The 26,579-nt window shown below is 46.1% G+C and overlaps 1 protein-coding gene across 4 annotated transcripts in view; it reads left to right on the top strand.

Annotated features, from left to right (window-relative positions):
- Positions 1 to 7,217: 7,217 nt before the first annotated feature.
- The window catches only part of SYN3 (synapsin III), a 545,948-nt gene continuing 526,586 nt past the window's right edge, over positions 7,218 to 26,579 (top strand). For all 4 annotated transcript variants that reach the window (XM_054469879.2, XM_063663289.1, XM_063663290.1 and 1 more), the window contains exon 1: positions 7,218 to 7,309. The gene's annotated coding sequence lies outside the window, so the exon portion shown is untranslated. The remainder of the gene's footprint in view (positions 7,310 to 26,579) is intronic.

Genomic DNA, 26,579 nt, shown 5'->3' with positions numbered 1-26,579 from the left:
TTGATTAAATAACACCACATGCACGGGGACAGATGGGTCTAGAAAATAGATCATGCACAGAAGGGATAAGCTGATGTGTAAATGGAAGAATTTGAAAGGTGTCCAGAGTCCTGTGACAAAGCACAACCCCTGTCAGCCTGCAACCATACCTGAGAGTTCCCTTATTAATGGCCCTCCTTCGGAGAAAAAGCATTCAGTCTCCAGAAGGCCCTTGTAAGAATATAAATACACTATCTCAGAAGAGTGACACACAATGCATGGATTAAGTAATCAGTTTAACCAACAAAGAAGTGCTAAAAACTTGAACAAACCAGTTCCCTTCTCTAAGCAACAATAGTACTAACTTTAGAGGGTTTTGTGAAACCTAAGTAAAATAAAAATATGCAAATACTATTGAAAAGGCTTGACAAATAGTACATACTCAATATAATGTAGTTTTTAGGATTGGCTTAGAGTTATAAAGGACAAAATAGATACATTTCAAGCTGGATACATGATGGTGATTAGAAAATGTTTGCTGAGGAAATGTCCTAAATTGGTCTTCACTAGGGTGTAGTTAGCCCCTAACATCAGAAGGCACTTGAGTGGTTCATACCCATTGTTCCATGGTCCCTCTAGCCCTACCTTCTCAACCCTGAGAAGCAGCTATTATTATGAAGTAGATGAGGCATAAAGAGTGTCTCACACCTAGGAAGTTCAGAGTTGAGACCCAAACCAAGGTGTATATGGTTTCAAAGCCCATTTTACTTTTTTTTCCTTTTTTTTTTTTTAAAGATGGAGTCTTGCCCTGTTGCCCAGGCTGGAGTGCAATGGTGTGATCTCGGCTCACTGCAAACTCCGTCTCCTGCATTCAAGCAATTCTCCTGCCTCAGCCTCCCAAGTAGCTGGGATTACAGGCACACACCACCACGCCTGGCTAATTTTTGTATGTTTAGTAGAGACAGGGTTTCACCATGTTGGCCAGGCTGGTTTCAAACTCCTGGCCTCACAAGCCACCCAAAGTTTGGAAAAATGAAGAGGCTAACAGATAAGAAGTTGAAATGAAGACGCTAGACAAAGTCCAGGAAGTGGACCTGAGACGTTAACATCAGCTCAGGCCCTCTCAACCTTGACTATACACTAGTGTCATCTGGGAGGCTGAAAAATACATATAACTTCTGAAACCCTGGCCCCGCTCCCTGTCAACTGATTTGGTTGGGGCATCAGGGGCCAGGGCATCGGAGGCCAGGTCACTGGTGCATTGTAAGTTCTAGAGGTGATTCTGACATGCAGCCAGCAGTGAAAACTGCTGCCAAGGTGTTTTCATGGCTGTTCCCACTGGACTTAGTCTTCTCTCTGCCTTGCCGCAGCTGCTCCCTGGTGAGTCGTGGAGGCAGATGTATTAGAACAGCACCTTTGAAAGTGACATGATCAGCTAAAACCTTCAAGCACCCTTAATTACAAATGAACACCCACTGACATCTGCCTCCCTTTAAGGGGGACTCCAAGGACTTGGAAACTTATTTCTCTGGTTGCCATGACAATCCTTTGCAACGTCAGCAAAAATGCTCTGTGCTGCAAACAAGCTAGCACAAAAATCTCCCAAAGTCTTCAGCTTAGAATGAACCTCAGCACCAGATCAGGACATGTCACGTCTAAGCCTTTACTCAGGAATCCCAGGAAAGAACCATAGATGTTAGGAAATTCTAAACACTCTCTTCATTTGACCAGGTTTCAGAGATAAAACAAATTGCCTCATGTTGAGGAATAAACTAATACTTTCAAAATTTCTTTTATTCTATCCTTAACTTCTCCATCTTCCCAAAAGATTTTTTTTTTTTTTTAATTCAAATAGGAAACAGGTGAAACCAAACAGTTCTCCTACTTTCACTCTGTCATTGACCTTCTTTGGATAGACTCAAGAGTACTTTACTCTTCCAGCTGATAAAGCTTAGCATTTTACCCCTCAGGGACAGGTTTGAATTTGTACCCACACTCCCACCAGTTTTCACACCTAGCAATTCATCTTTAATGATATGGAGTTTAGGCACCATGTTAGGTATGTAGGGGAAAATATTAACAAGCTTTTTCTATCACCTTAAAAATCTTGCTATGTATGGACAACCAAAAAGACTCCACTCTTTTCGGTCAGTATGGTTAAGCCTTAGTTGAATGAAGTGGAAACTGTCCTGAATTAGGACCTAGGTCCCAGGTATAGCTCTGTCACTCACCAGCTATGTTACGTGACACGAAGCTGTGTGTGCTAAAATCACACATGACCTTTGTTGTCAGACAGAACTGAGTTCGAGTTCTCACCTCAACTATGTATTATCTATATGACCTTGGGCCACCCTCCATTTCTTCATCTATAAAATGAGGATAATAATACCTCCTTAACAAGATCGGCATATGGGTATATAAAGCATTTAGCAGTGCCTGGTACATAACATGTGTTCAGTAAATGGTAGCTATGATTATAATAATCTATAAACTGTGAATACTATCTATTCTGCCTACTTCACAGGAGTGCATATGAAATGAGGGAATTTATATGAAAGTACTTTGAAAAACTACAAAATTTACATACGAGAGGGCTATTTCTAGAGTGGTTTTGTTATTATAAGAGCCTGCTCACTTAAAAAAAAATCCGTTAAGAATAGCAGACTTGGGTTCTTTTCAAAAACAAATAACCTTTTAAACACTACCACCACCAACCCATGGGGTTGGATTTCTTACTGAGTAGTGAGGGAACATGTATACCTATCACCGTGTGTGCATCCATCTGTATGCAAATTCCTGCGCTGAATTGTTGCCCTGGGGAAAGGATGATACGATGCAATATGTTTCTTTTCTTCCTAGATCCATGAGGATTTTTGGTTAAAAGCAAGAGAAATAATTGGAGTAGCTAACACAAGAAGACAGTTTAACAGAGATGGGAGACTCACAAAATAAAATTGGGTAGGGGACAGGGATGGCAGGACCAGACTTGAGAAACAGAAATCGGCCAGGCACGGTGGCTCACGCCTGTAATCCCAGCACTTTGGGAGGCTGAGGCGGGCAGATCACAAGGTCAGGAGACCAAGACCATCCTGGCTAACACGGTGAAACCCCGTCTCTACTATAAATACAAAAAATTAGCCGGGCGTGGTGGCAGGCACCCGTAATCCCAGCTGCTTGGGAGGCTGAGGCAGGAGAATGGCAGGAACCCGGGAGGCAGAGCATGCAGTGAGCCAAGGTTGCACCACTGCACTCCAACCTGGGTGACAAAGCAAGACTCCGTCTCAAAAAAAAAAAAAAAGAAAAGAGAAACAGAAATCTAGGAAATTCACGAGGTTGGGCGACAAGATTCATGACCAAGAGTCCAGGAAACTGCTGCAACCACTGTCACTGTAAGCAAGCAGTCTTATGTCCAATTTCTCTCTTCATCTTTGTCACTTTTGGGAGAGGGAAAGTCCCAGGAGTGAGTATCCAATAGGCTCAACTTAGACAACATCCTTTCTTCAAGGATTTTTGGGGTAGTTGGGGAGTGGCAAATTGTGCAAGAATCTGTCTCTGGGAATTGCCAGGTCACCATACAAAAAAAAAATCCCCCTAAAGAAACGTGGAGTACAAATAGAAATAAACAAGTCTTCTAGGAAGCCACCTTTTGTCAGCTCTCATTCTACTGATGAAGAAGGTTCAGAGAAGTTATTCAAGGACTTAGTGTCAGGTCTCCTGGTTCCTAATCCATGTTGACCCTCCTACACAAAACCCAGCAATTTATAAAATCATAAGCCATTTCTCCAGCTTTAAATGATGTCTAAGGTAGAGGAGATAGGAGTAAAAGGGACTGACTCTACAGAAAGTGATTTTCTGTTTTCAGGCCTTTTTCATTACATGAGCTCAGTACATAAGAATAAATGACGCTAGAATGCAGCTGACCTCCAATGCATGATGGGAGAACCTCATTACTGCAAAACCCTTGGTGATATATATTGAGAAGTGGCTACAATACATTGAATTTTCAGTAGAAACCATTAAGCACTCCTGCATCTAATTGCCATTTTTTCTTATTCAGAGTGCAATAAAAAATAATTTTCCATGCAATAATTTATCTGGCTTTCATCTAAACCTCTATCCCATTCTGTTTCCTCTTTCCTTCCTTGCTTCAGACTGACAGTACTGAGGACTTTTAGATTTACAGACCCAGACGTGAATACACACCTTCCATGTTTCCCCAAGCAATATTCCTGTGCATATTTGAAAACCAGTAGTTAAGAAAAATTATGATGATGTTATAGCTCCAAAGGTTACAGTTGGGAGGAGTCTCGGAGGAGCTGTGCTCTAGCCTGAGGGAAACTGAGGCTTAGAAGATATATGCCAGGTAGATGGAGGTAGGGGCGGGCCAAATGCCATTAAAGACTATGCTGGGTTTTTCATTTGGGATTTTCTTGATCCTCTTATTTCCCATTATTGTTCTCATCCAATCTGGACAGACACTATGAGGGTTTCTTTAAAGGGCTGGAGGTACTGTCTAATCCAGAGGTGGAAATAGTCCCTAAGGGGATAAATTCAGCCCATACATGGGTTTGATCTTGTCCAACAGTCTTGGCCAATACAGTCTTTAAAAAAGTTTTAGTTAATTGGCTGGGTGCGGTGGCTCACGCATGCAATCCCAGCACTTTGGGAGGCCGAGGCGGGCAGATCATGAGGTCAGGAGATCGAGACCATCCTGGCTAACCCGGTGAAACCCCGTCTCTACTAAAAATACAAAAAACTAGCTGGACGTGGTGGCGGGTGCCTGTAGTCCCAGCTACCTGGGAGGCTGAGGAAGAAGAACGGCGTGAACCTGGGAGGCAGAGCTTCCAGTGAGCCGAGACTGCACCACTGCAATCTCGACAATCCACTGCAATCCAGCCTGGGCGACAGAGTGAGATTCCGTCTCCGGAAAAAAAAAAAGTTTTAGTTAATTCCAGCATTTAAAAAAACTAGAGATTTAACATAATCTGAATTTCTGGCCTCTTAATAAAAATCAGGGTCTGGCACTGTGGCTCATGCCTATAATCCCAGCACTCTGGGAGGCCAAGGTGGGCGGATCACGAGGTTAGAAGTTCGAGACCAGTCTGGCCAACATGGTGAAACCCTGTCTCTACTAAAAATACACAAATTAGCCACGCGTGGTGGTGGGCGCCTGTAATCCCAGCTGCTTGGGAGACTGAGACAGGAGAATTGCTTGAACCAGGGAGGTGGAGGTTGCGGTGAGCCGAGATCGCACCACTGCACTCTAGCCTGGGTGACAGAGCAAGACTCAGTCTCGATAAAAAACAAACAAACAAAAAACAGAACATCTGGCAACTCTGGGTGGGTCTCCATTCACATATGGCAAAAATCAGTTGGAGCTGAGCAGTGACTGTCACCTTAGGCAGATGTGCATACCTCAGTCTGTCACAAGCCCCATCCCTCCTTTCTATTACACCCTGCCAACCTCACTTAGTACATGACTACCCGGCCACATCAGTATTAAAGTTTGTGATCCTTCAGCTAGTCTTATGCCCTCTTAGTTACTGAGGTTAGAGTCACTCCCTCTTAGTTACTGAGATCATGTACTAACGCTCATGCAGTAAGTGGAAGATGCTGGGTAAGAACCTTCCCGATCTTGGAAAGAGTACCATTACTCCACAGTGGCTCAAGCTAAACACCTAGGAGATTTTCTTCTTTCATCCCTTTATGTCAACCCATCATAGTCTATTTTGTGCCACTATAACAGACCATCACAGACTGGGTAATTTATAAGGAACAACAATTTATTTAGCTCATGGCTCTGGAGGCTGGGAAGTCCAAGATTGAGGGGCTGCATCTGGTAAGGGCCTTCATGCTGAGTCATCCCATGGCACAAGGCAGAACAAGAGAGCAGCAGAGGGGTGGGGAGAGGGCCACTCCTGGCATTAATGGAATCACCTCTTAAAGGTCCCACCTCTCAACACTGTTGCATTGGGGATTAAGTTTCCTACATATGAACTTTGGAGGACATATTCAAACCACAGCATCCTCTAAATCCAGCCTAATCCATCATCAAGCCTTCCTGTGCTACTTTTGACACACATTTCAGTGGGTCCACCTTTTCCCCATCTTGCTGTCACCACCCTGGTCTTCATCACCATAATCTCTTGCCTGAATTGTTCCCTCCAGATTGACATGACGAAGCCCTGACCCTCACGGTGGCCTACACGGTTCTGGGTGATGGTGATTCCACACTAGTCTACCTCTCTGGCCATAACCCACTCTCCCCTTGCTCATCTCACTCAACCACCCTGGGGGTCAGTTCCAGCTTCAGAATCACGCATCTGCCGACCCCTGTGTCAGCAATGCTCTTGCTTCAGCCCTGGAATCGTTTTTGTCCTCCAAGTATCCAATATCACAAGTGGCCCAGAGACCACCCTAGGTATAGCAGTCCTAGACCCCTTTCTTTTTCTTTTTTTTTGGAGACGGCATCTAGCTCTGTTGCCCAGGCTGGAGTGCAGTGGCTCTATCTCGGCTCACTGTAACCTCCATGTCCCGGGTCCAAGCAATTCTGCCTCAGCCTCCCGAGTAGCTAGGACTACAGGCGTGGGCCACCATGCCCAGCTAATTTTTGTATTTTTAGTAGAGACGGGGTTTTATCATCTTGGCCAGGCTGGTCTTGAACTCCCGACCTCGTGATCTACCCGCCTCGGCCTCCCAAAGTGCTGGGATTACAGGCGTGAGCCACAGGCACCCAGCGGACATTCTCTTGTTTTTTTCATTTGTTGTACATAACCTACCCCCACCCCCAACCCATGCAAAGTCCACGAGAACGATAGACTTTGTCTTGTTCCCTGTTGCATCCCGGCCCTAGGGCCTAGCCCACAGCCTGGGACATTTCCTGACAAGGGGCCCTGGTTTCTCTGAGGTGCCACCTGAAGTCCGGGAGGTCAGCTGACTTTCCCAAAGGTGGATTCCAAGGACACTGCACTCTTCGCACTCCCCGAGGGGCGTCTAGACACTCCTGGAACCCAGAATTATTAGCTAACTGGGCTCCTGAGTCCGGTGAGAGCTCAGAGTCTAGAAGCAACTTTCCCTGCCTGGAGAGGTGAACCCAGCAGGGAAAAGGGAAGAGGCGTGGGCGAGGGAGTGGGCGCGGGTGGGCGGGGCCGTCCGGAGGCCTCGTTGCCCGAGCCAATGGGACGCCGCGGCGCGGGGAGGCCGGGCCGCCGGGCGGGGGCGCTCGCGCGCGTTGAGGGGCAGAGGCTGAGCTCCCCGGACCTGGAGCGGATCGACTGGCGGGCGCCGTGCCGAGGCACCACCGGGCGCCGAGTTCCTGGCGGCTTGCACGGTAAGCGGTGCGCCGCCGCAAAGTAGACTTTGTGGGGTTTCTGACAGCCGGGAGACCCCACCTCGAGCGGGGGCTGCTGGTGCGTTCTCGCGTCGGGCTGCGTCCCCTGGAGCTCCGGCTCTGTGTCCGCGGGATGCGGGCGCAAGGAGGGGCAGGGAGGGAGGCAAGGAGCCGCGCGCCACGGTGTCTCCCCAGGCTGCCGCTGCCGGGGCCCTGGGCCGGTCCCTGGGACAGACAGATAGGCGTGCGGGGGCCGTCTGCTGGGCCCGAGAGCCGGGGGCGCGCAAGACTGTGGATCCTAAGACTGCCTCCACCCAGCGCCTGGCCCGGGGAAGAGCTTGCGGGAAACCAGGAACCGCAGCGGCCGGACCTCTGCTCTGCGCCGGCTCCTAGGACCTGCCTTAGGTCCCCAGACCCCTCATGACCTGTTGCCTTGGGTTTGGGGGGTCAGGTTTGTCATGCCATTTCCGATTTCCAGTCATCCTGGGGGCAGGATGAAATCTCAGAGTGGTTCCCTGGCCAAGCTAGAAGCAGAGAATAGCTCTGGATACAGCACCTCGTGTATCCATCCAGCACTTACTTGGCTCTTTCTGAGTGCCAGGCACTGTGCCAAGCCCTAGCAGCATGAAGAATGGCCTTGGGGAGCTCCTGGGGCTAAGAGGGACAGTAGGAGGAGCAATTGCAGTGCAGGGTAGTGCGGAAGACTCGAGATGGAGAAGAGGACGGTGAGGAAGCCAGGAAGGCTTCAGAGAGGAGGTGACCATTGACTGGAAGTCGGAGGTTTTGCCACGCTGAAAAGTGTGTTAGGGGTGGGAGTTGATGGGAAGCAGGAATTCCAGGTGGGTTTTCTTGTGTAAAGGTAAAGAAACTGAAAAGATCCGGTGTCCTGACCTAGAACATCAGATAATTCTACAGCAGATAATGGAGTAGGACGGGTCTTGTTGTAGGTAGGAAATGAGCTATCGACATGGCAGGGAGCTAAAACATGCACAGACCTTAAAGTGCAGCCTTAGAATATTTAGAATTTTATCCTGGAATGAAGGAGAGCCGCGGAAGAATTCTGATCAGTGATCAGGTCCCTCTGGCAGCTCTGGGGACAATGGATGGAGGCCGGAGCATCAGAAAGCTGGTAAGCTGTAGTTACTTTCTGGACCTTGGCTGCAAATGCTCTTCCCCGCTTAAGGGAGCCCCCTCTGCCCGGGAGCCCTGCTCCCTGGATTCTGGACATGGATTCAGGCAAAGAGATGCTGTCCGTGTAATGCTTACTTCTGAAGCCTGCACATCATTTTGATACTGTTTCTGGAGCCTGTGACCTCAGTCTTGTCATCAGGACTCTGAAGGGTGCCTCTGCTCTTCTTTTCTCATCTTCAGGCCCTCTGGGTGCCCTTCCCCTCTGCCTGGGCTCCCCTTTCTGTTTCACAGAGATCCGGTCTCAGCCATTGGAGGCAAGGCTGTGTGTAGATTGGTGTAGTAGAAAGAACAAGGGCTCGCTGGGAAATCAGACCAGAAAGTCACTTTAGCCATAGGCTTTGGGGACATTAGCAACCTTCATGAACCTTCTTTTTCTGATTTAAAAGGAAATCATCATACTCACCTGTCACAGTTCAGGTTCCCTGGAGAAAGAACTGGCGCTTCTGAGATTTTTGTGCAGATAAGGGAAGCAGGATTGGGCAGACAGAGATGTTGATCTATGGTGCAGTGTAAGAGAGGTCTCAATCTCTCCCATGAGACAAAGAGACGAGGCCTTTGAAGCTTAATGTTGATCAGCCAGTGGGTGCAGGCTGGTCCTAGGGAGGGAGCTAGGATGTCCCTTCAGCAGGACAGTTCCTGACTAGGGACTCAGCTGGGAGCTGGAGTAACCACCACTCTGGCAGCTGGACATGGGGAAGTCATGAGTGTCTTGGTCTTGGAGGAGGGTTGAGAGTTTCCCCACGGTATCCGCTACACTACCTCACAAATGAAGTGTGCTTTGTACTGTGCCTGGTGCATAGTAGATATTTTTAAAGTATTCCTTTCTCTCACCTTTAAATTTTGTGACTGCACCTGAAAATGAGTTTTGGAATTTGAGTTGAGTCAGCTTTTGTGAGGCGCTTTTAATAATAGTAGCCACAAAGACTACTGCTTCCCTTTTTTGAGTGTCTATTATGTATATACATTCTCTCCTAGTTGTCCAATAATACTCCAACTTAGGTACTTTTATTCTCATTTTATAGTAAACCCAGTCTCTTCCAAAACCCAACCGAGTTGATGTTCTTTTGCCACAAAATAATAATTATAATAATGATAACAATCACTCACAACTCTGATTTGTTACACTTTGCAAAGCGCTTTCATTGGTGGATTGATTGATTAATCATTCATTCATCCACTAATTAATCAATCCATGTGTATTGAGTGTCTCTTGAGGAGTAGGTGCTGTCCTAGGTGATGGGGAGAAAGCTCAGTCTATTAGAGGAGATAGACATTAAATACTTGGATTCATCAAAAGCAAGTGTTGAGGGATGGAACATTGCATTGCATAGCCAGGATGTGATAGAGAATAACAGGCTCTTTGTCCAATTGACTCCTTGCCTTCAGTTTCAATATAACCTTCTCGGAAAGGCCTTCTGTACTCCCTCCCTTTTATTCTCCCTTCGTAACAGTCATTTATCTATTTTATTTTACTTTCCTATTGTTGGTCCTCCCCTTTAGACCGCAGACTCCAGGGGATCATACGTTGCTTCATCCCAAGAGCCTACCACAGGGTTTAGCACATATTTCTTAAATGAGTGAAATGAATGAAGGGTGGATGTGCTTAACAGCGTAGTCAGGGAAGGTCTCCCAAAGTAGTGATATTTACACTGAGATCTGGGGAATGAGAAAGATCCAGCAATGCCAAGATCAAGAGGCAGAGAGAACAGCTTATTCAAAGACCATGAGGTGGAGGAATGGAGGCTATTGTGGTTGGAGCGCATAGTGGGCAAATTTTATGGAGTGGCCCGAGATGAGTTTGAAGGCAATGGAGTCTTGGAGGCCATACTGAGCTTAGATTTTTATCTAAAGTGCAACAAACGAATCATTGAAGGATTTTAAGCCTGATGTAATAGTGTATTTTTGTGTGTTGTCTGTTATGCCTCTGGGAGGAAAACTCCTTGAAGAAAGGTGCTTAGTAAATATTGCTTAAATGAATGGATGATCTGGTTTATGTTTTAAAAGGAGTCCATCTCAGCTTCCAGGTGAGAAGTGGAATAGAGAGAAGAAAGAATGAGATCTTGTCACAGTTGGAAGCTCAGTGAGAGATATATTGGTGTCTGGGCTAGAGGACAGCAATAGTGTTGGAGAAAAGTAAAACGATTTGAGCTCTATTTAGGAAGCAAAATGGACAGGAGTTGGTGATACTTTAAATGCAGGGAATATGGGAAAACGGTGGGGATGAAGGATGGTGGCCAGCCTTATGGTTTAAGATTGGTTGGCTACTGAAAGTCTGGCAGCTCCATCAGTAAGTGACTGAATAAACAAAATGTAGTATAACATACAATAGAACGTTACTCAGCCATAACAAGGAGTGAAGTACTAATACGTGCTGCAATGTGGATGAACCTTAAAAATACTATGTGAAAACGTGTTTTAAAAGCCAGACACAAAAGGTTACATATTGTATGATTCCCTTTATGTGAAGCATCCAGAATAGGTAAATCCATAGAGACAGAAAACAGATTGGTGTTTGTGCTGATCTGAGGGGGAAGTGGGACTGGGGCTTGACTGCTTAATGGCTAAGTGGTTTCCTTTTGAGGTGATGAAAATGTTTTGGAACTAGATAGAGGTGACAGTTTGTACATCATCATGAGGATAGTAAATGCCACGCATTGTTAGTTTAAAATGGCTAGCTTTTAGTTATGTAAATTTCACCTAATTTAAAAAAAAAAACAAAAGTTGGGTGGATGGGAGCACTATTCACATAACAGAGACTAGGCGAGGAGCAGGTTGTGCTTAGAGGATACAATTCAAATACTCTCTTGGAGATGCCCGTAAAACATCCACATAGAGACAGGCATTGGCTGTGAGTCTGGAGTCGAGGAGGGGAGTCTGGGCTGGAGATATAAATATGGCAGTTGTCAGCACTTAGATGTCAGCCAATAAAATGGATGAGTTCGAGCATGAGAGAGAGAGGAAGAGAAAATCAGAGCTTTGGATCATTCTTTAATTTGATCTTTATAACTATTCATAGGAGATGCGATTGTCCTCATTTTCAGATAAGGACACCAACCCCCTCTCCCCTGTCCAAAAGAACTTGCCCAAAATCAGTTTGTTCTGTGAGTCTCCAGACTTCCAATCCTTTGTCTTTCCCATCTCAGTGTGATGACATTTAGAACTTCGGCAAACACTTTCTCTGCCTTCTTTTGGTCATGATTGAGTATTCACATGTGGCAGGCACCGTCCAGGTATATGTTAGTGGAGAAAGTAGACATGGCTCTAATCTCATGGAGTTTATCCAGTAAGCAAGTAACTGCAGCCCACGACTCCAGGAGACCTTAAGAGCACAGAGCAGGGACATCTATCCCTGGTTTGGGGTTTGGCGGGTGGTTGGGGAAGGCTTCCAAGAGACAGTGATGTTTAAGCTGAATTTGCAACAGAAGCAGAAGGAATGAGCCCAAGAAAGAGAATAATCCACCATTGTCTTCATTTCCCCGTTCCTCCCAGGTTCCTGGCATTTTCCAACTCATCAAGAGAGTCTATGTTTTCTGTAACTCTAGAGGCAATAAGTAAATAAATGGCTTGGTTTGACTTCAAGCAGGAGCTTCAAAAGGGTAGCAAGGTCGGGTCCCAACAGCCTGTCTTTCAAAGCAAGGCTCCATCTCTTGCTCAACTGACTTATCCTCCCTTTTTTTTGAAACGGAGTCTTGCTCTGTCGCGCCCAGGCTGGAGTGCAGTGGCGAGATCTTGGCTCACTGCAACCTCCGCCTCCTGGGTTCAAGTGATTCTCCTGCCTCAGCCTCTGGAGTAGCTGGAATTATAGGCACCTGCCACCATGCCCGGCTAATTTTTGTATTTTTAGTGGAGACAGGGTTTCACCATGTTGATCAGGCTGGTCTCGAACTCCTGATCTCAGGTGATACACCCACCTCAGCCTCCCAAAGTGCTGGGATTACAGGCGTGAGCCACTGCGCCCGGCCGACTCAGCCTCTCTTAACCTGACTTTTTATACTTGGGATATGGAGCCATTGTTCAGTGCAGGAAATAAATGAGATGATGTAGCAAAGTGTTGGACACATGAAAAATGCTCAGAAAAATGTTATCTTGTTTGGAGAGGAAGACTTTCTGAGTTGATCAGTGGTTGCCACACTCTGTACACTATTTAAAATACAGTTATCCATGATCCCTTTGTAGGTTCTTATTTAGATGGCTTGAAATGAAAAATGATGATCTGTATGTTTAGAAAGCATCCTGGATGATTCTGATAAAAGCAAGTTCAGGAAGCATTGGTTTAGACCAAATCCTCTTTGCTGTGATGAGCATGAAAGGGTTAAGCACCTAGAAGCAGAATTTTGCCTTCTAGGAATTATTAGCCAATGACGGTGCTGACCGATGATGTAATGTCTTTGGCTGGTGCTCCATTGGTTAAGTGTATTGTTTCTCTTGCTTCAGCTGTTTGAAGAGCAGAGCTGGAGCACAAGGGTTAATAATTTTGTGGAAGCAGTTAGAGCTCTCTCTCTCTCTCTCTCTCTCTCTCTTTTTTCATTCCTCTTCTGCTAGGTGTGAGTATACAGCAGGGCCCTGCAGATTGTTGCCCTTCTCCTTCCAATAAACATCCACACTCTCCTTACACATCCATACTCTCCTCCTTTCCTCCTCCCAAGCAGAGCACATGTGTCCGTAGTACTACGGAGGAGGAGAAGGAGGAGGAGGAGGAGAAAGAAGAGGAGGAGGAGGGTTCTTTAGAGAAGAGAACCCTTTCAAAGTTCCACACTGCAGTCTCTTACTGCAGTCTCTCCTTGCCACCGGGGACGGGCACAGCCCCAGGTCCCTCTGAATGAATTGCTAAACTGCCACCTGCTTCTGAGCATTGTTCAACCTGGCAGAATCCTTAGAACCAGGAGGTGAGCCCAAGGTTTTGGAAGAGGGAGTGGGCCTGGTGGGAAGGAGCTGTGGGGTGTGGGGAGGACTAGCTCTAGACTGAAGGTCAGGTGCAAGCTCAAGCTAGTGGCTGCCACTGGCTTGTGATATGAGCTTGGGCAGGATGGTCTCCCTCTCTGGGTCTGTTTGCCAAAGTGCACGATGTGAGGCTTGAATTAGGGCCTTTATAATCCAAGTTTTAGCAGACACTGTCTAGGGAGTGTGCTCACCAGGAGCTACAAGGAAGCATGTTCTTGGTGTAGCTTTCTGTCAGATACTCCCTGAAGATACACGCTTTCTTTTGGGAATCTGGGCAGGAGGGGAGCTGGTCAGGTTATCCCTGTATCTCTGAAACCACTTCTAATCTGGTTCCTCCTTATATTGTCTGAGCTCTCTCTAGAGCACTCCAGCTCAGTCCAGTGGCCCTTGTAGAATCTGGGCTGAGGTTTCTCCAGAGACCCTTGAATGGTCTCATGGATTTTGATCATGTCATTTGGGGGGACCTTTGGGTCCCTGACCCTTGAGTTGTTGGTGTGCCTTAATGTATTTGGGCACTTTTCTAGGTGTCCCAGGCTGGGAATCTTAGGGGTGAGGAGAGGAATTCTTTTTGTATTATGGATAGCATAATTGTGATTTTTTGTTTGTTTGTTTGGGTTTAATGGGACATGGATTATTGCCTCTGCCTAAAACTTCTCACCTTGTCCAGAAAGGGTCCCAATGTAGGCAGGTGTGCCTCAAGATGTAAATTGAAATGAGTAGATGTGGGGAAGGGAGAGGGGAGCAGAGCAGCTGGGGAAAACTGCTAGCAAGAAACACTGACCTTCATTTCATAAGTAATTCAAGAAATCCTTGCCTTTCATAGACACACTGCGATGCTGGCTATCTCTTGTGGTCCTCCAAAAATATACAGAAATAGAAAATTTTTCTATTTTTAATTTTTCAGAATTGGGTTATAAGTGATGGGTTCTCAATTTTGGAGAATGGGGCCTACAAAGGGTTATCTTTGTGTCTTGTGTGGTCCTTGGTGTTTGCCACCCTGTGTTCTAGGCCAGGCTTTGCTGATGTAGATCCCTGAGCAAGTCACCGAACCTTTCTGAGCCTCAGTTCCCTCCCTTGTAAATCGCAGAGGTAGAAAGGAGTTGGACTTGCTGATTTTTGCAGCCCTTCTAGGTCTGGCCACCTGGGCTTCAGATTGCTATAAGCCTTTGGAACTTGAATATGTTGATGAAGTGGGCTCAGTGGGTAAAGAATGTTTAAATAAAGGGATACACAGCGTATGTCCTCTAGGTACGGGGTGCTTTATACAGGTTTTAATTTATTTCACCATCCAAGCTGTGCTGGGAGTAGGTAAAATTAACCCCACTCTACAGATGTGAAAATCAACGCTAAAGGAGGTTGAGTGACTTGTCCAAGATGATCCACTTGCTCAGTGGCAGGGCTGGTAGTTAGAGCCGTGCAGGCAGATGTACTGAGGGAGGGATCCATGGCACGATAATGGTGGGGCTGGAGCAGGAATCTTTTGTCTGCCTTTGTTTCCTTGCATGCTGTTCTCTGTACTATAAGTCATGTGCTGGTTTTGAGATAAACTAGCTCAGCCAGGTCACTGTAGCTTATCCGCTCACTGTCTGGGACCACAAAAGATTGGAGGACCCTGGTTCTGAAAGGGACCTTACAGTTCTTTGGATCAAGCTCCTCAATTTGTTTTGCTTTGTTTTGTTTTTTTTGAAACAGAGTCTCGCTCTGTCACCCAGGCTAGAGTGCGGTGGCGTGATCTCGGCTCACTGCAACCTCCACTTCCCAGGCTCAGAGATTCTCATGTCTCAGCCTCCCGAGTAGCTGGGACTACAGATGTGCACCACCACGCCCGGCTAATTTTTTGTATTTTTAGTAGAGATGAGGTTTCACTATGTTGGCCAGGCTGGTCTCGAACTCCTGACCTCAAGTGATCCACCTGCCTCAGCCTCCCAAACTGCTGGGGTTACAGGCATGAGCCACTGTGCCTGGCCAAGCCCCTCAATTTGTAGCTGAGAAAATGGAGGTGCACAGAAGTTAGGGGATTTGTTTCATGTCACTTGATGAGTTGATGGGAAGAAATGGACACAAAGACTCCCTGTCTTAGGTGTTTGGAGTTGTATTTTTATAACTTTTTTTTTTTAAGAAAAAAAAAAACAAACAACACTCATTCATTTGAGACACATGGGGTGAGTGAGTTGCATTTAGTTATTCTCACCTCCAGGCCTCTTTCCAGTGCCAAAAGATTGGAGTAGGCTTATGGAACACCTCCTCTGCTTGGCTTTGTGGCTGGTGTCTGAGACACAGAGGGCAACAGGCAAGCTGAGTATGAGACCTGGTCACTTTCCTTGAGCAGGCTCAGGCTGTGTTTCCTGGGGTCTTCTAGCTCACAGGTTAGCAGTCCTTCCCAATGGATGGGCCGAGACCCTGACCCTTTCCTCCTGCGTGTGGCTGGCACCGAATCTGTGCCACTGTAAGAGTACTTGCCACATGACGTGTGGTTTTTGTTCTTTGTCTTCCCGACTAACAGGCATGCTTCCAGAGTGCAGCTCCCAAAATATTGAATTTAATTAATTGGTGGAGCTGCCTAATGGGGAGGCGGGTATCAATAGCTTGGATGAGCACCCAGAATAAAAACCATCCGGTGGTTATTAAAAAGCACAGTGCAGATACTTGACCCTTTTCATGATCACTGTAGCATTAAGAAAGTCTCACCCAAATAACAGGCTTCAGAAATTCAAATTATTATCATAGGAAAGAGGAGTTATAATTATTCTGCAGGGCTGGAGGGCAAAGCTAGCTGCAGCAGTGGAATTTGGAGAAGAGCAGGTAGCAGATAGAGGAAGAACGTGCTGGTAGTGGAGCTGTCCAGCAGGGGGAGCCCACTTTCCAAGGCCCTGTCATCACTGAAGCCCTGGCAAGGAGTGGAACTTGGCAATCTGTAACTTCCTTTCTAGATCTAACATTTCTTGATTATCTGTCAAGCGGGAGTAAATTAGAGGAAGCTAAGGGTACAGCAACACGGCATCTTACTCATTTTTTAGGCTCTAAACCCATTGTATGGGGTGAAAATCATGTGTAGCCAAAAATACCCTAAAAATATTTTAATGGCCAGAAAGTTGCATTATACATGATTTTTGTGTATGAAACCCTGAATAGTAATTCCCTGTGCTATCCAGTGTGCAAAACTCTGGCCTACAGCAAAAGAAGTAGAAAAAGAAGGTCAAAAAAGAAGTTGTCTGCATCTTCATGCTGCTCTGTTGTTAAGATAACTGTCAAATCTCTAGGGCATGGGGTGAAGGAGAGGGAATTCTTAGGAGTATGTATTTGCTTGCAAGATTTCTGTCATTCAGTTTGGATAAACAGCCTCTAATACCTTCATACGTGTTGTTTCAGTCCATTTTGCATTGCCATTAGGAATACCTGAGACTGGGTAATTTATAAAGAAAAGAGGTTTATTTGGCTCAAGGTTCTGCAGGCTGTACAAGCATGGCACCAGCATCTGCTTAGCTTCTGGTGAGGCCTCAGGAAGCTTTAACTCATGGCAGAAGGTGAAGGGGTAACAGGCATGTCACATGGTGAGAGAGAGAGCAACAGAGAGAGGAGGACGAGCCAGGCTCCTATTAACAACCAGCTCTTGTTTGAACTAATAGGGCAAGAACTCACTCATCACCAAGGAGAGGACACCAAGCCATTCATGAGGGATCCACCCCCATCACCAAAACACCTCCCACCAGGCTCCACCTTCAATACTGGGGATCACATTTCAAAAATATTTTTGAGGGTATTTTTAGCTACACATGATTTTCATACCATACTATGGGTTTAGAACCTAAAGAATGAATAAGATGCAGTGTTGCCATACCTTCATGCTATTTGGAGAAGGCAAACATCCAAACTATATCACATGTTAATAGTTTTTTTTTTTTAACAATAATGAAAATTAAATGAGATAATATACGTGGAAACCTCCACCCCAGGAAATGTTGCTGTATGGTAGGTGTTCAATAGTATTTGCTGGAAGGTAATCAGCATGTTGCTTCAGCATACTGGTCCATACTGGTCTTTGAAACATTTTAGAGAAGAAACTGGCCACTAGTGTCCAGGTGTTGGTCGGTGTTTTCTACTTGAGGTTGGCATGTTTCTGCCTGCCTCCTCCGGACAGTATTCATTCTCATGCCCCTGAATATTGCTTCTAAAGTCCAAAGTGGAAAAAGAATGGAGGTGAAGGCAACACAGACCTGAGTTCAAAATGCCAGACATTACCTGTCACTCTGTGACATTGGGCATGTTACCTAACCTCTCTGTGTTGGTTCTTTTTTCTTTTTTTTTTTTGCATGTGAAAATGGGACTAATAGGTCTAACCTTGAAGGATAAGAGGATTAAGTGAGAACCTTCAGAGTGCCTGGAACCTGTAGAGCAGGTGTTCTGTAAGTGCTTGTGTATTCATTCTCCTTGGAAAGGTGTTACAGAGAGATGTTTTTTATTATTTTTTCTTTCTTTCTTCAATCTTACCCCAAACTTCTTTGTTCACATAAGTGGCAGTTCTAGATAGCTTTCTGCAAGCCCTCAGGAAACCCCACATGGCATTACTCTAAGAATGCTGTGCTTACAGCCTGGCACCTCCTGCCAGTTTTCTTTTCTTTTTTTTTTTTTTTTTTGAGACAGAGTCTCGCTCTGTCACCCATGCTGGAGTGCAGTGGCGTGATCTCAGCTCACTGCAAGCTCCGCCTCCTGGGTTCGAGCCATTCTCCTGCCTCAGCCTCCCGAGTAGCTGGGACTACAGGTGCCCGCCACCACGCCTGGCTAGTTTTTTGTATTTTTAGTAGAGACGGGGTTTCACCGTGGTCTCGATCTCCTGACCTTGTGATCCTCCCGCCTCGGCCTCCCAAAGTGCTGGAATTACAGGAGTGAGCCACCGCGCCCAGCACCTCCTGCCAGTTTTCTAACCAAGCACCAGAAAGCTGCACTTAGAAGGGAGATGTCGAACTTAACACATTTTTTGAAAGCACCAACAGCTGAATTAAATGTTTGAGGCTAGGTCTGCTTTACTCAGGGGCCACGTAGGCAGGTGATTTGAGGGGTGATACAAAGAAATTTTTGAGTCAAAGTATGGCTCCACGTTGAAAGAATTGGGAATTTCATTATTGAGTGTTCGTCTCTTGGGTGTGCTCATTCATTCATTCAACAAATATTACAGAGTTTTAATCCTGTGATAGGCAGATTCTAAGTGCTGGGGATGTATTGGTGACTAGTACAGATAAGGTTACCCTCATGCATCTTATATTCTCAGAGGAAAGGTAGAAAATAACCACAAAACAAATATATTATCTGATGCCACTTAGTAATGAGTGCCATGAAGAAAAACGAAACAGTATGAGGGAAATACTATTATAGATACTATTATAGAAAAGTCAGTTAAAGAAGACCTGTATAAGGAGTAAATATTTCAGTAGTGCTGTGATGTTTGGGAGTGAGTTTTGGAAATATCTGTAGAAAAGAGTACCTGGCAGAGAGAACAGCAGATGGACCTCAGGATAGGTAAGAGGTAGGGGAAGGGAGAGTTGGAGAAGATGTCTTTAGAGAGCTTCCCAAAGCCAGGCCTGGTGGGAACTCCTGGGCTGTGGAAAGGAGTTTGGATTTTTTTTTTTTTTTTTTTTTTTAAACAGAGACTTGCTCTGTTGCCCAGGCTGGAGTGCAGTGGCGTGGTCTCGTCTCACTGCAACCTCCGCCTCCCAGGTTCAAGCTAGTCTCCTGCCTCAGCCTCCCGAGTAGCTGGGATTACAGGCACCTACCACCACGCCTAGCTAATTTTTTGTATTTTTAGTAGAGACAGGGTTTTACCATGTTGGCCAGGCTGGTCTCGAGCTCCTGACCTCGTGATCCACCCGCCTCGGCCTCCCAAAGTGCTGGGATTCCACCACGCCCAGCTAATTTTTTGTATTTTGGGTAGAGATAAGGTTTTAGCATGTTGGCCAGGCTGGTCTCGAACTCCTGAGTTGTGATCCGCCCACCTCGGCCTCCCGAAGTGCTGGGATTACAGGTGTGAGCCACCGCACACAGCCAGGTTGTTTCTAGTTTTTAAGGATTATGAATAAAGCTGCTATAAACATTTGTATTTAGGTTTTTGTGTGGATGTGAGTTTTTGCTTCTCTGAGGTAAATACCCAAGAGTTGGATTCCTAGGACATGTGCTAAGTTTACATTTAACTTTATAAGAAACTTCCAAACTAATTTCTAGAGTGGCCATGTCATTTTGCATTTCCATCAACAACATATGAAAGTTCTAGTTGCTCTGCATTGGAATCAGTAGTTGGCATGGTTGGTATTTTTTATTTTAGCCATCTTTATAGTTTAGTGGTATCTCAATGGTTTAATTTGCATTTCCCTAATTTGCTAATTACGTTGAATATCTTTTCAAGTGTATATTTACCATTCCTATATTCTCTCTTTGGCGAAGTGTCTGTTCAGGTCTATTACATGTTTTTTGTTTTTTTTAATTTTTTTTTTGAGCTTTTAGCATTCTTTTTTTTTGAGCTTTTAGCATTCTTTATATACCAGTACTTTCTTGGATATGTGACTTGCAAATATTTGATGTGTTTTTAAAGCATCATTCTGAATGCTGTGTGTTAAGAGAGCCGTAGTGGGGGAAAGGTGGGAGCTATAGGATCAGTGAGTGGGTCATTGTGGTAGTTCATGGGGGAGAGATGATGATGGGCTGGACTAAGGTCCTTGGGGTGAAAGAAGTGAGAAGTGGTTAAAAAAAATTTTTTTTTGAAAGTAGGCCCAGCACTTTGGGAGGCTGAGGTGGGCATATCACGAAGTCAGGAGATCAAGACCATCCTGGCTAACACGGTGAAACCCCGTCCCTACTGAAAACACAAAAAAATTAGCCGGGCGTGGTGGTGGGCGCCTGTCCCAGGAGTCCCAGGAGAGGCTGAGGCAGGAGAATGGCATGAACCCGGGAGGCAGAGCTTGCAGTTCAGTGAGCCGAGATCATGCCACTGCACTCCAGCCTGGGGGACAGAGCGAGACTCCATCTCAAAAAAAAAAAAAAAAAAAAGAAAGAAAGTAGAGCCACCTGACCTGGTTGATGAATGAGATGTGGAATATGAGGGAAAAGAGAAGGCGAGAGTAGTAACATACCTGGAGATGTTGAGAATTTATATATAAATCAGGCAAGGTTTCTATCCTCAAGTGGCTCCCAGTCTGGAGAGAGGAGATTTACTCTAAGCAGTTCACCTGGAACACAGCCAGGTGTGCTGTCAGAGGTCATGTGCAAAGTATCAGGGGAGCAGAGGTGAGGGCCAAATTACTAAGTGTCAGGTTTGCAAGGCTAGCTGTCTGGACAGCTGCTCTGAAACTGTAATGTATTTAAGAATCATCTGGGGCCGGGTGCGGTGGCTCATGCCTGTAATCCTAGCACTTTGGGAGGCCAAGGCGGGCGCATCACCTGAGGTTGGGAGTTCGAAACCAGCCTGACCAACATGGAGAAACCGTGTCTCTACTAAAACTACAAACATTAGCTGGGTGTGGTGGCACACGCCTGTGATCCCAGCTACTCGGGAGGCCGAGGCAGGAGAGTCACTTGAACTCGGGAGGCAGAGGTTGTGGTGAGCCGAGATCATGCCATTGCACTCCAGCCTGGGCAACAAGAGTGAAACTCCATCTCAAAAAAAAAAAAAGAATCATCTGGGAAGGTTGTTAAAAATGCAGGTGGCTAGGCCCTGATCCCTCAAGTAGGAGACCTGTGGTTAGCAAGCACCAGAAATAATTCTGTGTAGATGATTGGTTGAAACCACTATGAGAAACCCTAGGGGGAGCTCGGGAGAGTTCACAGAAAAGGTGATGTTTGAAATGGGATTTCAGCGTTTAGTAGGAATTCCGACTTGGAGAAAGTTGGAGAAATGACAACCAGGCAGAGGCACAAGCAGAAGCGAAGGTCTGGAATAAGGTTAGAGAATGGCTAGAGGCTAGAATAAGCTTATGCTGGGTGAGGGTGATGATGTTTGATCAAAGAGCACGTGTCTGTTTAGGGATGAGATGGGAGTCAGTTGCCCTCCTGTGCTCAATGAGTCTGTGAGTCTAAAGTGATTGAAGCAGTTCATCAGCTCCTCAGTTATTAACAGTGGGCCTGCCATGGTGAAATACACCAGGTGGTCCAAGAGCCAGGTGTACAGCATGTCTGTTGTGCCTTCAAAGTCTCACGTGACTAGGCATGTTTGAGGAAAGCCACCACTACGGTGAACCAGCTGGCTGGAGGTTGTGTGTTGGCAGAAGGTTGGTGGAAGAACGCACTGTACCTAGTACCGCTTTGGGCCTGCCTTGAAGCTCACAGACTCCACATCTTCTTTTTGTACATCATGCTGCCCACTTTCCGAGCATGCTGCAGCCGCATCTTCCTGTGGCCTAACTGCTAGGTTGTTGCACCCTCACTGTGTGCAAAGCATAGTTCAATGCAGTTTTTTTTTTTTTGAGACAGAGTCTTCCTCTGTCGTCAGGATGGAGTGCAGTGGTGTAATCTCGGCTCACTGCAACCTCTGCCCCCCAGGTTCAAGCGATTCTCCTACCTCAGCCACCCGAGTAGCTGGGACTACAGGTGGGCACCACCACGCCCAGCTAATTTTTCTATTTTTAGTAGAGACGGTGTTTCACCATGTTGGCCAGGATGGTCTCGATCTCTTGACCTCACGATCCGCCTGCCTCGGCCTCCCAAAGTGCTGGGATTACAGGCGTGAGCCACCGCGCCTGACCCAGTTCAATGCACTTTGTGTGGCTTAATTCACTTAATTCTCACCACAAGCTTACGGATGAGTTAGAATTATTATCCCTGTTTTACGATGAGCAAACAAAGACATAGAAGGATGAATGACTGGCCCAATGTCACAGAGCTAAGAAACAGAATTGCTGGGATATTAACCCAGGTAGTTTTGACTTCATGGCTTGTGCTTTTATTTATTATATTATTATTTTTTGAGATGGAGTTTCACTCTTGTTGCCCAAGCTGGAGTGCAATGGCGTGATCTCAGCTCACTCCAACCTCCGTCTCCTGGGTTCACGCCATTCTCCTGCCTCAGCATCCTCAGTAGCTGGGATTACAGGTGCCTGCGACCACACCCAGCTAATTTTTGTATTTTTAGTAGAGACGGGGTTTCGCCATGTTGGCCAGGCTGGTCTCAAACTCCTGACCTCAGGTGATCCGCCCGCCTCGGCCTCCCAAACTGCTGGGATTACAGGCGTGAGCCACTGCGCCCAGCTTTTGCTTGTGCTTTTAAACAGTATGCTGCACTAACCTTGTAGGGGCATCTTTAGAGTATGAGGAGGAGGAGAAATAGTAGCAGCAGCAACAACATACATAAGGTACTTACTATAGACTAGTCACTGGCTTATGTGTTATTCTTAGAGTTAGTCCCGGTAAGGACTATTTCAATAATACACTTTTATGTTCTAAAGACTTTTCTTTTTGATGTTAGTCCTTGGGTTGAAACTTTCTATTTTTCTTCCTTCTTGTCTGGTTAATAACAAAAGGGTATATGGCTTGTGAGACTTGAAAGAGCAGTAGGAAGTGTGAGAATATCGTGGGAGCAGGGAGGCAGAAGCTCCGGAACAGCCCCAGGGCTTCCACCTGCAGCTCAGGGATCCTTTGGCCAGGGCTTCATGGAGCGCTATTTTAGCTAATCACGGCACAGTTTAGGGGTGGGACAGCTTGCTCAGTTCTAACCTGACTCCTACTCAAGATTCCTAACCTGACTCTTCTGTTACATAGGATGACTGGGTACCTTGGGTTGGGTGGCGGGGGCTCCAGGATCGTTGGATTTCTCCTTCCACTCCTGGCTGCCTCTTTAATAAAGTAGGGTGCAGCAGCATGCTTGGGACAGGAGCAGGTGGGACCCAGTGTCAACCGCCCTTTAGGGTGGTTGTTCTATCTTTCTCGTAAGACTGTTTGCTCTTACGAGAAAGGGCCCTGGATTACTATGTTTTTAGAGTTCTTCAAAATCTGTCTTTCCCTCCACCTTCTCTTGCTTCAAGCAGCCAGCGTACTGTCCTCCAGCAAGATTCTTTCTGATTTACCATGTCCGTTTGGCTAAAGTCTGGGAAAACAAATGATGAAATATACATGTATTGTCTACTAAGGAAGAATCATCTGACTAAAGGGCTTTGCTTCTTTTTGTAAGGTTTAGAGAGAGGTGCTGTAGACAGGTGGGTCTGGAGGCCTTTCCTGCCCCTGACCCCCACAATTTTATTTCCAAGTTCTCAACTGTGTTGGATCTTAGTCAGTTTGGGCTGTTACAGTAAACTACCACAGACTGGGTAGCTTAAATAACAGACAGTTTGGGAGGCTGGGAAGTCTGAGATCAGGGTACCAGACTGGTCAGGTTCTGCTTGAGGGCCCTTTTTCCTAGTTTGCAGATGAGAGAGGAAACAAGCTCTGTGTCTTTTCTTGTATATGCATTAACCCCATCATGAGGGCTCTATCCTTGTGACCTAATCACCTTCCAAAGGCCTCATCTCTAAATACCACCACATTAGGGATTGCAGTTTTAACATATGAATTTGGGGGACACACACATTCAGTCCTTAGCAGCTGAGTGGTTGAGTTTGCTGCACAGAAGTCTTCCAGGTAATGCAGGAGTACAGCATGATCTGGGAGAGAGAGGTTTGAACTTTCCTTTGGCAGAGGGAGAGAAGGAGTACCTGGGAGGCTTCCTGAGCAAGCTAATATCTGAGCTGGGTTTTGAAAGATGCATGGAGCTCATTAATCCAATCAGGTGGGGTGGGATTTTGAAGTGAATAAAAATGGATGGCATTCCAGGAAGCAGACACAGCATGTGCAGAGGCGTGACATGCATGGCGGGTAAGAAGATAAGTGTCAGTGAGCTACTATGCAAGGATGCCCTAGTGGGAGATGAAGCTGGCACAGGTTAGAAAGAGTTCCTAGTGCAGGCCGGGCATGGTGGCTAACACCTGTAATCCCAGCACTTTGGGAGGCCGAGACGGGTGGATCACAAGGTGAGGAGATTGAGACTCATCCTGGCTAACACGGTGAAACCCCATCTCTACTGAAAATACAAAAAAAATTAGCTGGGTGTGGTGGCGGGCACCTGTAGTCCCAGCTACTCGGGAGGCTGAGGCAGCAGAATGGCGTGAACCCGGGAGGTGGAGCTTGCAGTGAGCCAAGATCGTGCCACTGCACTCCAGCCTGGTAACAGAGCAAGACTCCGTCTCAAAAAAAAAAAAAAAAAAAAAAGAGTTCCTAGTGCTGCATGGGAGCTTGGACATTGTATTAGTCCACTCTCATGCTGCTAATAAAGGAGTACCCAGGCTGGGCCCAGTGACTCACACCTGTAATCCCAGCTCTTTGGGAGGCCGAGGCAGGCAGATCATGAGGTCAGGAGATCGAGACCATCCTGGCCAACATGGTGAAAACCCATCTCTACTAAAAATACAAAAAAAATTAGCTGGCGCATGCCTGTACTCCCAGCTACTCGGAAGGCTGAGGCAGGAGAATCGCTTGAACCAGGGAGTCGGAGGTTGCAGTGAGCCGAGATCGTGCCATTGCACTCCAGCCTGGCGACAGTGCAAGACTCTATCTCAAAAAAAAAAAAAAAAAAAAAAGACATACCCAAAACTGGGTAATTTATAAAGGAAAGAGATTTAATTGACTCAGTTCAGTATGGCTGGGGAGGCCTCAGGAAATTTACAATCACGGTGGAAGGGCAAGCAAGGCACCTTCTTCACAAGGCAGCAGGAAGGATAAGTGCAAGCAGGGGAAATGACAGACGCTTATAAAACCATCAGACCTTGTCAGACTCACTCATTATCATGAGAACAGCGTGGGGGAAACCACCCCCATGATTCAATTACATCTACCTGGTTTCTCCCTTGACACATGGGGATTATGGAGTATACGGGGGTTACAATTCAAGATGAGATTTGGGTGGGGACACAAAGCCTAACCATATCAGACATATATCGAGGAGCAACTGTAGTGTTTCAGTAGGGAACGATGTGGTTAAACTTATGTTTGAAAAAAATGTGACAGTCAGTGATATGGAAGTGGATTTGAAGGAGAACTAATTGGATGCATGGAGAGCAGTGGATGCATAGTTTTGCTGTGGTCCATGAAAGACATGATGCATGTCTGAGCTAGGGATTGAGAGAGATTAAGGGAGGGTCAAAGCATCCCTTTCATTCGTCCACACTCTCAGAATAAACTCATTTTCTCTCTTATGGGGCTGGATGGAGGTGAATTTGGTAGGATCCCTGTCCTTAAAAAGTGTATAATCAGGCTGAGGTGGGGGATCACGAGGTCAGGAGATTGAGACCATTCTGGCTAACACGGATCTCTATTAAAATACAAAAAATCTCTATTAAAAATACAAAAAATACAAAAAATCTCTATTAAAAATACAAAAAATACAAAAAAATTAGCCGGGCATGGCGGCGGGTGCCTGTGGTCCGAGCTACTCAGGAGGCTGAGGCAGGAGAATGGCGTGAACCCGGGAGGCGGAGCTTGCAGTGAGACGAGATCGCGCCACTGCACTCCAGCCTAGGCGACAGAGCGAGAGACTCCATCTCAAAAGAAAAAAAAGTGTATAATCTAGAGACATCTAAGAAACCAGTGATAATACAAGAGATGGAACCACTCAGGTTTTTTGATTCACAAATATCTTTTGACCATCTACTATGAGCTAACCCTTTCTGGTAGGTGATGGATGTATGACAGTGAAAAAAATAAGCAAAAATCCCTGTCTTTGTTTAGGTCACATACAAGTTGAAAGGGCACAGAAGTAATACACTACAAAAGTAAATATATAATATGTTAGATAATGGGTATGACAGAGAAAATACAGGGAAGGAGAGAGGGGTGTTGAGGGGAGGGCTACCATCTTTAAAAAGGTGACATTTGAGGCCAGGCGCGGTGGCTCACGCCTGTAATCCCAGCATTTTGGGAGGTTGAGGCGGGTGCATCACATGAGGTCACATGAGGTCAGGAGTTCGAGACCAGCCTGGCCAACATGATGAAACTCCGTTTCTACTAAAAATACAAAAAATTAGCCGGGTGTGGTGGCAGGCACCTGTAATCACAGCTACTCAGGAGGCTGAGGCAGGAGAATCGCTTGAACCCAGGAGGCGGAGGTTGCAGTGAGCCAAGATCGTGCCAC

Source organism: Pongo pygmaeus, chromosome 23, assembly GCF_028885625.2.
Source record: "Pongo pygmaeus isolate AG05252 chromosome 23, NHGRI_mPonPyg2-v2.0_pri, whole genome shotgun sequence".
NCBI lineage: Eukaryota > Metazoa > Chordata > Mammalia > Primates > Hominidae > Pongo > Pongo pygmaeus.
The sequence above is the reverse complement of the archived record's forward strand: the minus strand, read 5'-3'. Positions and strand labels throughout refer to the sequence as shown.